This window comes from Mytilus californianus, unplaced genomic scaffold, assembly GCF_021869535.1.
Source record: "Mytilus californianus isolate M0D057914Y unplaced genomic scaffold, xbMytCali1.0.p SCAF_10, whole genome shotgun sequence".
In the NCBI taxonomy this organism is placed as follows: Eukaryota; Metazoa; Mollusca; class Bivalvia; order Mytilida; family Mytilidae; genus Mytilus; species Mytilus californianus.
In genome coordinates this window covers 51002919-51014818 of record NW_026262582.1, presented here as the reverse complement: position 1 = coordinate 51014818, position 11900 = coordinate 51002919, and the positions used below count along the sequence as shown (strand labels likewise).

Below are 11900 nucleotides of genomic sequence, written 5' to 3'. Positions count from 1 at the left end.
GCAGTAAGTTTGTCACTAATAAAATTATTGAAATATATGATAAAGAAGAGTTGTTCTGCGAGTTCATTTTTGAAATTATTTATTAAAAGGTATGATTTAAAACTAAAAGATGTATTTTTTTGTTAATTGTCTGCGTTTAATATTTTTTATGTCATACAATGCTTATTTCTTATTCCTTGAAAGTTGTTTTGTATTTTTTTTATAAAAAGGTAACTAAAAGGGTCTATATTCTTCATACTTGAGTGACTCATTTTCTTTAAATTTGAGTGCCCCATTATTTTCTATTTTTTACTTTTTTGCCATATTTTTCTTTATTCATAATTTGTTTGCTATTTTTTTCTGCACATTTTGTTGGTTCTTTAAAACCCCACGCAGACCCTCATCTACGAGTGGACTTTGTATCTAAGTTTTAAAAACACATTTAATGAAATAAGAAGAACGATTTTAAGTTAAATTTCCTGAAGATTATACACATGAAAGTGAGATTACTAGTTTTAAAGAAGCCCGTATGTCGGCGGATAACAAAACATTCAAATTCGATTTATTATGGATCTTTGTACAGATACAAGTCTGTCTGATTGATATGCGGTAAGTTTCCCAAAAGAACTCTAGGAATAATCCAGAATCTGTTGAAAAAGAAACGGAAATACCGCAACGTTTCCGATGTTGGTTCTATTGTTAATTATCAAATAAGACAAGAAAATAGATAAAAAAGGGAGTTAACTTTAAATTCATAAATTGAATAAATTTGGAAATTTACTTTTTTTCTTGTTCAGATTTTAATTTGTTTCTTTAGATACATCAATGGTATTTGGTATGTTAGTGTTTAATATTGAGAGGGCGAGTTGTGTACCACAAAGACCGCATTTTTCACTTGACCTTTGACCTCAAGGTCAAATTATTGAAACTTGCCTAAGTGTTATATTATAAACCTGTAGTTAATTGTCCAAGCCGTAACATTTTTGTCTTTTGAGATAAATGGATGATGTATTGTATGTTTTTGTAAAACCATGGGACAACTTGTTGTATACCATCATGACAGCTAGCAATTTAGCCTTGACCTTTTGCTTCAAGGTTAAATAATTGATATTTCAAGTATGCATGATTGATTGGATGTCAAAAATTTTGTTTTCATTGTTATACAGATTAATATGAAGTTTGTTAAGTACGTGTAAAATGAAAGGAGGGTAGGTCATGTGCTATAAGGACTGCAATGCGACTTGACCTTTGAACCCAAGGTCAATGATTGATATTTATGCCCCCGCCGTAGCGGAGGGGGCATTAAGTTTTACCCTTGTCCGTCTGTACGTACGTACGTACGTACGTCCCGAAATTGGTTTCCGTTCTCTAGCTTTAGTTTGCCTGAACCAAATGTTATGAAACTTATACACAATGCTTATTACCACAAAACATAGATCAAGTTTGAATTTTGGTGGCGTCACTTTTACCGTTCTAGAGTTATGCCCCTTTAGAAATGGAAAAATTGCAAAATTTTTATTTTCTTCTAAATATCAAGTAATTTTATTAAAATTGGAGTTATCTTCCTTTGTCCATGATTATAGTTGAATCAACTACAATCAATGCTTTATACAATGCAATGTTTAATTTTGACTTCCACTTATAAAACACAGATCAAGTTGAATTTGGGTAGTGTCATTTTAATCATTATTGAGTTATGCCCCTTTATAAATCGAAAGATTGCAAAATTTTTAGTTTCCATTCTGTAACTTAAGTTTGCCCCAACCAAACATTATGAAACCTATACACAATATTCATTACCACAAAACTAAGATCAAGTACAAATTTTTTGTTTCCGTTTTCTAACTTTAGTTTGCCTCAACCAAATGTTATGAAACTTATACACAATGCTTATTACTACACAATACAGATTAAGTATGAAATTTGATGGCAACACTTTTACCATTCTTGAGTTATGTCCCTTTATAAACATAAAAATTGCTGAATTTTAGTTTCCATTCTCTAACTTTAGTTTGTCTCAACCAAATGTTATAAAACTTATACACAACCGTTCTAGAGTTATGCGTGTTTACAAATAGAAAAATTGCTGAATTTTTAGTTTCTGTTCTCTACTTTAGTTAGCCTCAACCAAATGTTATGAGACTTACACACAATGCTTACTACCACAAAACTCAGATCAAGTTCAAATTTGGGTAGCGTCACTTTTACCGTTCTTCAGTTATGTCCCTTTATAACTATATGATATGCAAGCGGGGGCATCATGTGTCCACATGTGGACACTATCCACATTTATTTTCACATTTGAAGCTAGAACTTGTATTGTATTTTCATAAAAACAATTTTTGGTTTGTCCTTTTATGGGAAAAAGTTGATGCATAGTCAAAACCGAAGACAACCATCTTACTCCGGACTGTGTAATGACATTTGTATGCGCAATTTGTGGGTAATTCCAGGTTTTACAGTGCACTTATCCAGTTTTTTATACAATTAGTAGACGATTTCTGAACAATCTTTATCACTCCTTTAACAACATCAAAAACATGAAAAAGGGGGACTTAAGATCCATATTGAATAGAAAGATTTGAAATGAAAAATAAGTATAATTTTCTGTGATCAGTTAATTTCTTGAGTAACAGCTACAGACTATAGTACACTGGATAAGTTTGGATATGAATCCTGCAGCCGGTGTGGAAGGAATTTGATATTGTTGATCCGATCACACATGTCACACTCATTTTGTGTGTTTCTTGAATGAAATAATTGGCAACAAATTTGTACTATGTATGATTATTTATTTTCTCATCAGGAAATGAGGATATATTTGACATTTTCCAACAAATACAAAGCATAGTTTTTTTTTTATATTATAAACAGTCATTAAAAATTACATCATCATTACTCTTTTTATTTAAACCAAATAACATTTATTTCTTGGTTCTCAGCCCCTTCCTAATGTTAACTTTATGTTCTGAACCTGCCTCTCCATTCAATTGATTGAGGTAATATGCATTCCATAGCATAAATAATCATTCCCAGAACAAATATTAAAATCATTTGCATTCTCTGTCATAAAAGCCAAGAAAAAATTGAACTCCAGCAGTATAAACTTAACCAATATCATTACATACAAATGTATAAGGATAAATATAAATGATGCTTTTTACAACGCAGGTAAAAAACTAACCAATACCAGGACATATGGACGGACAAGGGGAAATCTAAATGCCCTTTCCCTTTTTGATATTGGAGCATAAAAAAATTCCTTCCCCCTGTATCATTTAGTGAACTTGAGAACAAGGTAATTTTCCATGACCTAATTATTGCATACTATTTCAATCTTCATGAAGAAAATCAAACAGTTTTTGAATAACTCTTGTACATTTAGTTACTCTCACACTTCCCTTGTTAGACTTTTCAGCAAGTAAAGCTTTAAGTCCATCTATACCATCTCGATGTACTGCTAACTTAAAGTGAGACAATTTAAGGTTAGATTTTGATGCCTTCAGTGCACAAGATTTTGAAATAGCTTCACAATTTATAGCATGAGAAAAACTGTTCAAGTTTTCTTGGATAACATGTGAATCATAAGGATAACTAACAGGTAATGAAAATTCTACCACATTATCCTTAAAATTCCCTCTTTCAATTACAAGTTTGTATAAAACTTTGGTGTCATGTATAGCATTGTGAGCATCATAAGTATCGCCTAAGAGCTCTCTTACAAGAGATGTTTGGCTGTATGAAGACATACCAGGAACAACACTTTTAAATAAATCTAAGGTGTCACAAAAAGCACAAACATGTAAGCAAAATTCATTCCACATGTTATGAATATGCAATTGGTTATATAACACATGAGTATCAAAGCGTTTGATGTTGTGACCTACAAGAATACATTTACTAGGAAAACTTGATAAAAATATAATAAAGTCCGTCAATGCTTCATGGGCCAACTTGTATTGAACTGCAGTGCTGTTGTGAAACATCTGATTACCATTCACAAAAATTTGTGTGACCTCTGATGCTTCTTTGGATATTGCCTGGGATGGAAAAATGTAAGTGCTAAAATTCAGAGTTTCTGAATAGGCTGCTAATTGGGTTATGTCAGATTTCCTACCTACAATAGAACAATAAAAAAAATGCATCTTTGATGACAAGGAGTATAAGTGAAATATCAAAACAACTTTTATCTGGCTTCATACATACACATTTACACACTTATAAAGCCACACAATCTTGCATTCAATTATTATTGACACACGCATGTCAAGGTGAATATAAAATATAATAAATATATAATGGAAATCGGCTATGTATGAAAGAGACAGCAACTGAACAACAAAAAATGGATGTTTGACACTAAATCTGTTCTGGACAAACAAATTGACATCAGACAATAAACTTAAAAAGTTGCTATTTAAATGTGTGCAAATTTGTGATTCAAACATTGCTGTTGTATTAAAAATAAAACAAATCGCTATGAGCTGATTACAATTTTAAGCTCACCTGGCCCAAAGGGCCAAGTGAGCTTTTCTCATCACTTGGCGTCCGTCGTCGTCGTTAACTTTTACAAAAATCTTCTCCTCTGAAACTACTAGACCAAATTTGACCAAACTTGGCCACAATCATCATTGGGGTATCTAGTTTAAAAAATTCGTAAGGGTTCCGCGGAACCCAGTGTCTCGCCTACTTTTTCTGTTTATCGCAGGCTCAACAAAAATGAGGAAGTAAATCAATAAAAATATTCCTCTTGGTACTATCTTTTGATTGTAAGAAGCTTCTGTCCAAGTTTGGTAAAAATCCAGGATAGTTTATGAATCTAATAAATGTTTAAAAACTTTAACTGCAGACTGAATGTAATGTTAACTGGAAGAAAACAAAATTTCCTTCTAGATACTAGCATTTGATCATAAACAAGCTTCTGTCCAAGTTTGGTACAAATCCAAAATAGTATAAGAAAGTTATTAAAATTTTAAAAACTTTAACCACAGAGTGAAAGTGTTGTTTCCTGACAGAAAATCTAAGTCCATTTAAAAGTAAAATACGGAAAAAATGGATTTATTTTTTTACAAAATTTCCTTCTAGATACTAGCTTTTGATCATAAACAAGCTTCTGTCCAAGTTTGGTACAAATCCAAAATAGTATAAGAAAGTTATTAAAATTTTAAAAACTTTAACCACAGAGTGAATGTGTTGTTTCCTGGCAGAAAATCTAAGTCCATTTAAAAGTAAAATAAGGAAAAAATGGATTTATTTTTTTACAAAATTTACTTCTGGATACTATCTTATGATCATAAACAAGCTTCTGTCCAAGTTTGGTAGAAACCCAGGATAGTTTAAGAAAGTTATTAAAATTTTAAAAACTTTAACCACAGAGTGAATGTAATATTTCCCGGCAGAAAAACTAAGTCCATTTATAAGTAAAATACGGAAAAAATGGAATTTTATTTTTACAAAATTTACTTCTGGGTACTATCTTATGATCATAAATAAGCTTCTGTCCAAGTTTGGTAGAAATCCAGGATAGTTTAAGAAAGTTATTAAAATTTCAAAAACTTTAACCACAGAGTGAATATTTGTGGACGCCGCCGACGACAACGACGACGACGACGCCGACGGAATGTAGGATCGCTATATATGTCTCGCTTTTTCGACTAAAGTCGAAGGCTCGACAAAAATGTGTCCGGTGACCCGGCCAACCAACCAAGATGGCCACCATGGCTAAAAATAGAACATAGGGGTAAAATGTAGATTTTGGCTTATATCTCTGAAACCAAAGCATTTAGAGCAAATCTGACTGGGGTAAAGTTGTTTATCAGGTCAAGATCTATCTGCCCTGAAATTTTCAGATGAATCAGACAACCCATTGTTGGGTTGCTGCCCCTGAATTGGTAATTTTAAGGAAATTTTGCCGTTTTTGGTTATTATCTTGAATATTATTATAGATAGAGATAAACTGTAAACAGCAATAATGTTCAGCAAAGTAAGATCTACAAATAAGTCAACTTGACCAAAATGGTCAGTTGAACCCTGAAGGAGTTATTGCCCTTTATAGTCAATTTTTAACCATTTTTCGTAAATTTTTGTAATCTTTTACAAAAATCTTCTCCTCTGAAACTACTAAGACAAATTTAACCAAACTTGTCCACAATCATCATTAGGGTATCTAGTTTAAAAAATGTGTCTGATGACCCCGCCAGCGAAACCAAGATGGCCGACATGGCTAAAAAATAGTACATAGGGTAAAATGCAGTTTTTGGTTCATATCTCTGAAACCAAAGCATTTAGAGCAAATCTGATGAGGATAAAATTGTTCATTAGGTCAAGATCTATCTGCCCTGAAATTTTCAGACCAATCAGGCAACACGTTGTTGGGTTGCTGCCCCTGAATTGGTAATTTTAAGAAAACTTTGCAGCTTTTGGTTATTATCTTGAATATTATTATAAATAGAGATAAACTGTAAACAGCAATAATGTACAGCAAAGTTTGATCTACAAATAAGTCAGCATGACCAAAACTGTCAATTGACCCCTTAAGGAGTTATTGCCCTTTATAGTCAATTTTTTACAATTTTCATAAATTTTGTAAATTTTTGTAAATTTTTACAAAATATTTTCCACTGTAACTACCAGGCCAAGTTCATTATAGATAGAGATAATAGTAAGGAGCAAGAATGTTCAGTAAAGTAAGATCTACAAACACATCACCATCACCAAAACACAATTTTGTCATGAATCCATCTGTGTCCTTTGTTTAATATGCACATAGACCAAGGTGAGCGACACAGGCTCTTTAGAGCCTCTAGTTTGTTGGTGTACTGTGAGCAAAACATTTTTTTTAAAACTTCATTTTTTAACTTGTGGACTTTTTTTTAACTACTTCGTCTTACTTATTTTTTTGATTATTTTTTACCATGCAGACATTATTCATGTCAAAGTTCAATTTTCATTTTTCACATCAAGTGACTTGCATCACAAAATTAAACTGAGATTAAAACGTTAGACGTTAATTTTACACTTACTGAGGCCAGTTGTCTCTAAATCAAAAATTACTACTGGTGCTTTGACTCTTGTTCATTCAAAGGGATCTTTGTGATGTCTTGTATTTCAGGAATCTCCTGGGACTCTTTGTCTGTAACTTCAGATTTGAATCCTATAATTTGATCATAAATTATTGAAGGATTAACCTCTTTTATCATTGGCACCCATACCACGTCTCCTTATATCTATCTAATTTAATCTTGAAACAACAATTTTGATGAACTTAATACGTTTAAATAACAAATTCTCACAAACTGTAGTAATCACAAAGAAGAACCAGAATGTGTAATCCTCTTTTATCATTGGCACCCATACCACGTCTCCTTATATCTATCTAATTTAATCTTGAAACAACAATTTTGATGAACTTAATACGTTTAAATAACAAATTCTCACAAACTGTAGTAATCACAAAGAAGAACCAGAAGTGGGAGTGCCTCTAGAATATTTACATACATGCATAATTTTTTCCCCACACAAGACAACATTCTTTTAATATTTATTTATAACATAAAATAGTATAAAACATTTGTATTGGTTTCGCATAGTTGTGGTCATTTTTTTTCAGAAACTGAAGATCTCATCGTATCTAGGCATATATATTGAAATATGAAGATTGGTTATTTTAACATTATAAAATCTATAGATAAGGAAAGTCCCAATATAATTTTAAAGTTCATAATAACAGTATAAATAAATCTTACTAAATGAAATATTTTAGGTTCAGGGCAAAAGGGGGGACAGTATAAATAAATCTTACTAAATGAAATATTTCAGGGCAAAAGGGGGGGGGGGAGGGTGCAAACTAAATAAAAATTACAAGCAGAGGGGAGGGGGGGGGGGCACAGATTTATTAAGGTAAAATTATCGAAATTAAGCTTTTGACAACCCATGCCATTCTTTGCAAATTTTAGGGAGGCACAAGCCCACCTCACCACCTGCCTGATTCTGCCCTTGATGTTATGACATGTTTCATTAAGTAAGATTTATTTAAATATTACATTTCATAAAACATTATTGGTGGCTTTTTAATACTAACATATACCTATTTCACTTTCGTAAGTTTTGCCTTCCCTTATTTCTTTACTAGCAGTCTTAGAGGTTCTTGTCTGCTTTAAGAAGAAACGTCTTCTCTTGGCTTCTTTGGTTTTTTTTCCTTTTCATATTTATTTTGGAGCTTCTTTTTATTGTTTCCTCTCCAGGAGACAGTCCCATGGATGCATGAACTTTCAAAGATATATATATATATGAAATAAAGAAAATAAGACAAAGTTTTGAAATGTGTATTTTCATACTGAATCAGATATGAATAGAGAAATAGCATATAAACTTAGATGTAGTTATAAATAAAGCAACAAGTTGTAGAAACTGATGTATATATAACATTCAATATCAAGTTGATTTATCTTGCATATATTTGTTGATTTATCTCCCTAAATTTTTTCCACTTAATATAAAAAAAAATGTTCTTTCTCAGACCATACAAATAATTATCTCCATACTGAATGTTTGGAGTTTTTTTCAATGAATGAAAATTATAACAAGCTTCAAGAAGCTTAAATTAATTGGTCACCTGGAAATCCTGAGTCACTGCAATAAATCTCAGTTATTAATCTTGCATTATTGTTTATTTCTCAAAAATCACATTAATAAATGCACCCAAAAATTTCTAAATTACAGCAGTTTAAGATGAAAAGCCAAAAACTGCTAAAATAACTGTATTTTACATTGATCATCTATCTTTTAAATTTTTTAAAGAGCTAATGAAGGGTGCATATAGTTATACCTCACTAACATAGGCATATCCTTCATTCTTTTGCAAGATAGAAGAATCTACCCTGTAGCCCAAGCTTGCTGATGAGGAGTAGTGCTTCGCTTTTGGAGCTTTTGCAGCAAGCATGTTGTTAAAGTTTTCATTTGCTTGTGAGCTTGACAGGTATGCAAGTTTCCTTGGATTGACTGAGTCATTCCCCAAAAATATCTTCTCTAGGTCTGTCCGTAATGAATCAGATGTCAAGTCTTTTCCATGAGGTAAATTACTGTGCTTATATTTTTCTCCGTCTTTAAGAAATCCACACCATGATCTATTACAATGGGCGTGGTCCCCATACATGTGCTCTACTATAGCTTTTAGGCCATTTTCCATTCCTTCAACATCTCCTTTGTTTTGATCTATCATGAATGAAAAATTCTTCAATATAGAATTCATAACCATGTCAGAGAGCTGCTTATGTTGGCTTTTAATTGCATATAACTTTTTAATGACATTCTTTTTTACATGATTTCTGTCACTGGTTTTAATCATCTTTGATTCAGGATATATCTTTTTCAGCCTGTCGAATCCGGTCGTATCATCCTCACCTGCAATTTCATCTATGTTGATCCCTTTGTTCTTCACATCCATTACCATCTGAACTAGCATATCTGGCTCCATAGCCTTTGCTGAGCCTGTCCAATTTTTCTTACATTTGTGCTCTTTGGGCTGAATCCCCCTTTTTGTTGCACTGTCACAGATTCTGCATTGCTGACATCTTATTGCATGATGGACAACTCCTCCTGTATTTTTACCAATCAATGTTGATACACCTGAAATTATTTATTTCAATTTAAACTAGCTTAAATAAAATTTTGAGTTTAAAGGACATGAATGTCCCATATTGTAATATTGTTAGAGATAAGCAATATCTGCATTAGATCAAACTATAATTATTTTGATCAAGCTCACAGAGGAATACACCCTCCTCCTGGTCTATTCTGTTTTTTATTGTCCAAGCTTTATATTTTTCTTCAAAAGCAGTTAAAACCTTTAAGTTGAATTATCTCCCCTTTCAAAAATTTCACAACATTATCTTCCCTTGCAATAATCTGAATAAAAATGTTTTGTCTTTGTGCATATCAACATAATATGCTTTGCATGGAAACAAGTGTCATTATTATAAATTATAAGGATTTAAGAACCAAAATTTATCTTCAAACTCCTCTATCATATAAAGGTTTCATGAAAATTCAGTTTAACTAACATATTTGCAGAGAAATTATCAGATCTAAAAAAGACCTTTGTATGACAGTTAAGAATGATAATGTTAAGGATGTATGTATGTGAAATTAAAAAATAAATAGGACTATGTGACCTAATATTTCTAGCTTAAGGAAGTTCAGGAGTATACCGCCATCTTGAATTGTACAATCACAGTAAATAATGGGTCTAGTTCTTTGCCCAAATCTGCAAATTTGGAGACAGATTTGCCATTTATTGACATTATCAAAAATGTTTTAACAAATACCAAATATATGTGCTGTGCTTATAGAACTAATTTTTCAAATAAGCCATTAAAGGGGAAATACCTCTTTTTGTACAAAATTTATACTGGACATATAGGGAAATTTTCATTTTTTACTTGTAGCAAGAAAACAAGTTCGGTGACACCATTTTTTCTTTTTATTTTCTTAAAATATATTATAAAACCTATCTTCTCATATTTTATTTCAAAATTCTGTCTCATAGATTTCTTTGTATGCACAAAAATGTATTTTTTCACGAACAATCTAAGCAAATTTTGTCAATTTTGAACAACTAGTACCTTGAAAAATAGTATGGTGACCCATACTTTTTATCAATTTTTTGTAAAAAGGATAGTAAAAGCTTCATTTTGGCCAAGTATAAGAAAATTCTGTCTTTTTTATTCTATATCCCTGAACTACCTTAACGGAAAAGTAGTTTTTAAAATAAAATAAAATAAAATATCTGATTATTTGTTGAACTTTGTTCTTGTTGGATTAAACTCAGTTAAAGGCATGCCTGACAAACTGTTATATGCCCTTCCAGAACCCTTCTTTTGCCAGCAGGTGTCTGTTGATACTGTGATTCCTTTTCCTTCTTCATTTTCTATTGTATAAAAATAAAGCTTTCATTTATATTGTTTATATATTCAAATTGTTACCATGACAGTAAAGATTGCATCTGTGTAATTTGACTAATAACTGTATTTGAAAATTATCCTGTACATTTGTATCAATATGTTAATGCTTGAAATATGTGTAACTGGTAATGTTTCACAAATTTTTAATGAGGGTAGGTTTAGTGATCTCAAACTAATTCTTCGGTGTATTATTAAAACTGTGTTCTTGTGTGCAATCTGTACATTTGAACATATACCCAATTATGTCCCCTTTAACTTATCACGGTACTTAGAGTGAACAGAATTTCCTTATAAATTTTGATGTGGTTACTCATATGATAACCACTTATGTACATAACTGGAAAATAAACAAGGACTAAATTATGAAATTTTACAAAAGAGATCAATGGTACATGTATTATAGTGGTTTTGCCGGATTATTGCGGAATATTGTCCAAAGAAGAATCTCATTTTGCACAAAATTTTTCATCGCAAGCTTTATAAAATAAAAGTTATTTTTGTTTTGTTGTTGATAATAGATGCAATTAATTTTTAAGCTATATTGCACTAGTGCAAAATGGGAATACTACATATGTGATATAGGTCAATATATAATAGGAATTTGTTCCATACATTTTTTTGTTGGTTTTGGTGCTAAACAGAAGAAATAGTTCCTTGCATGTTTGTTGTTACAAACCCAAACTCTGTCTGACCGACAAAATGTCAGACAGAAATATTTTGAGTTTTTAGGTGAACATATAGTAGAAAATTTCAAATTTCTTTTTTGGTCAGACAAACAATTATACAGACTGTAAGACCAATAAATGATTATTATGATTATACTAATTTGTTTTTTTTCAAACCTGTGTTAATATTTAAACACCCAATTGCTTCTTCTAGTAAGTATTTATGCTCAGATTCTTTTGCATGATTCTCCAATACTTGGCCAACTTCATGTTCTCTGGTTTTCAAAGATTTAGT

At 31.5% G+C, this 11900-nt stretch overlaps 1 long non-coding RNA gene across 1 annotated transcript; it reads right to left on the bottom strand.

Moving 5' to 3' along the window:
- Positions 1-2939: 2939 nt before the first annotated feature.
- On the bottom strand, positions 2940-9645 carry LOC127718851 (uncharacterized). Its single transcript, XR_007989979.1, has 4 exons — positions 8807-9645; positions 8066-8246; positions 7002-7132; positions 2940-4096 (listed from the first exon to the last, which is right to left on the bottom strand). It is a non-coding gene; the product is annotated as an uncharacterized LOC127718851 (long non-coding RNA).
- Positions 9646-11900: the final 2255 nt, after the last annotated feature.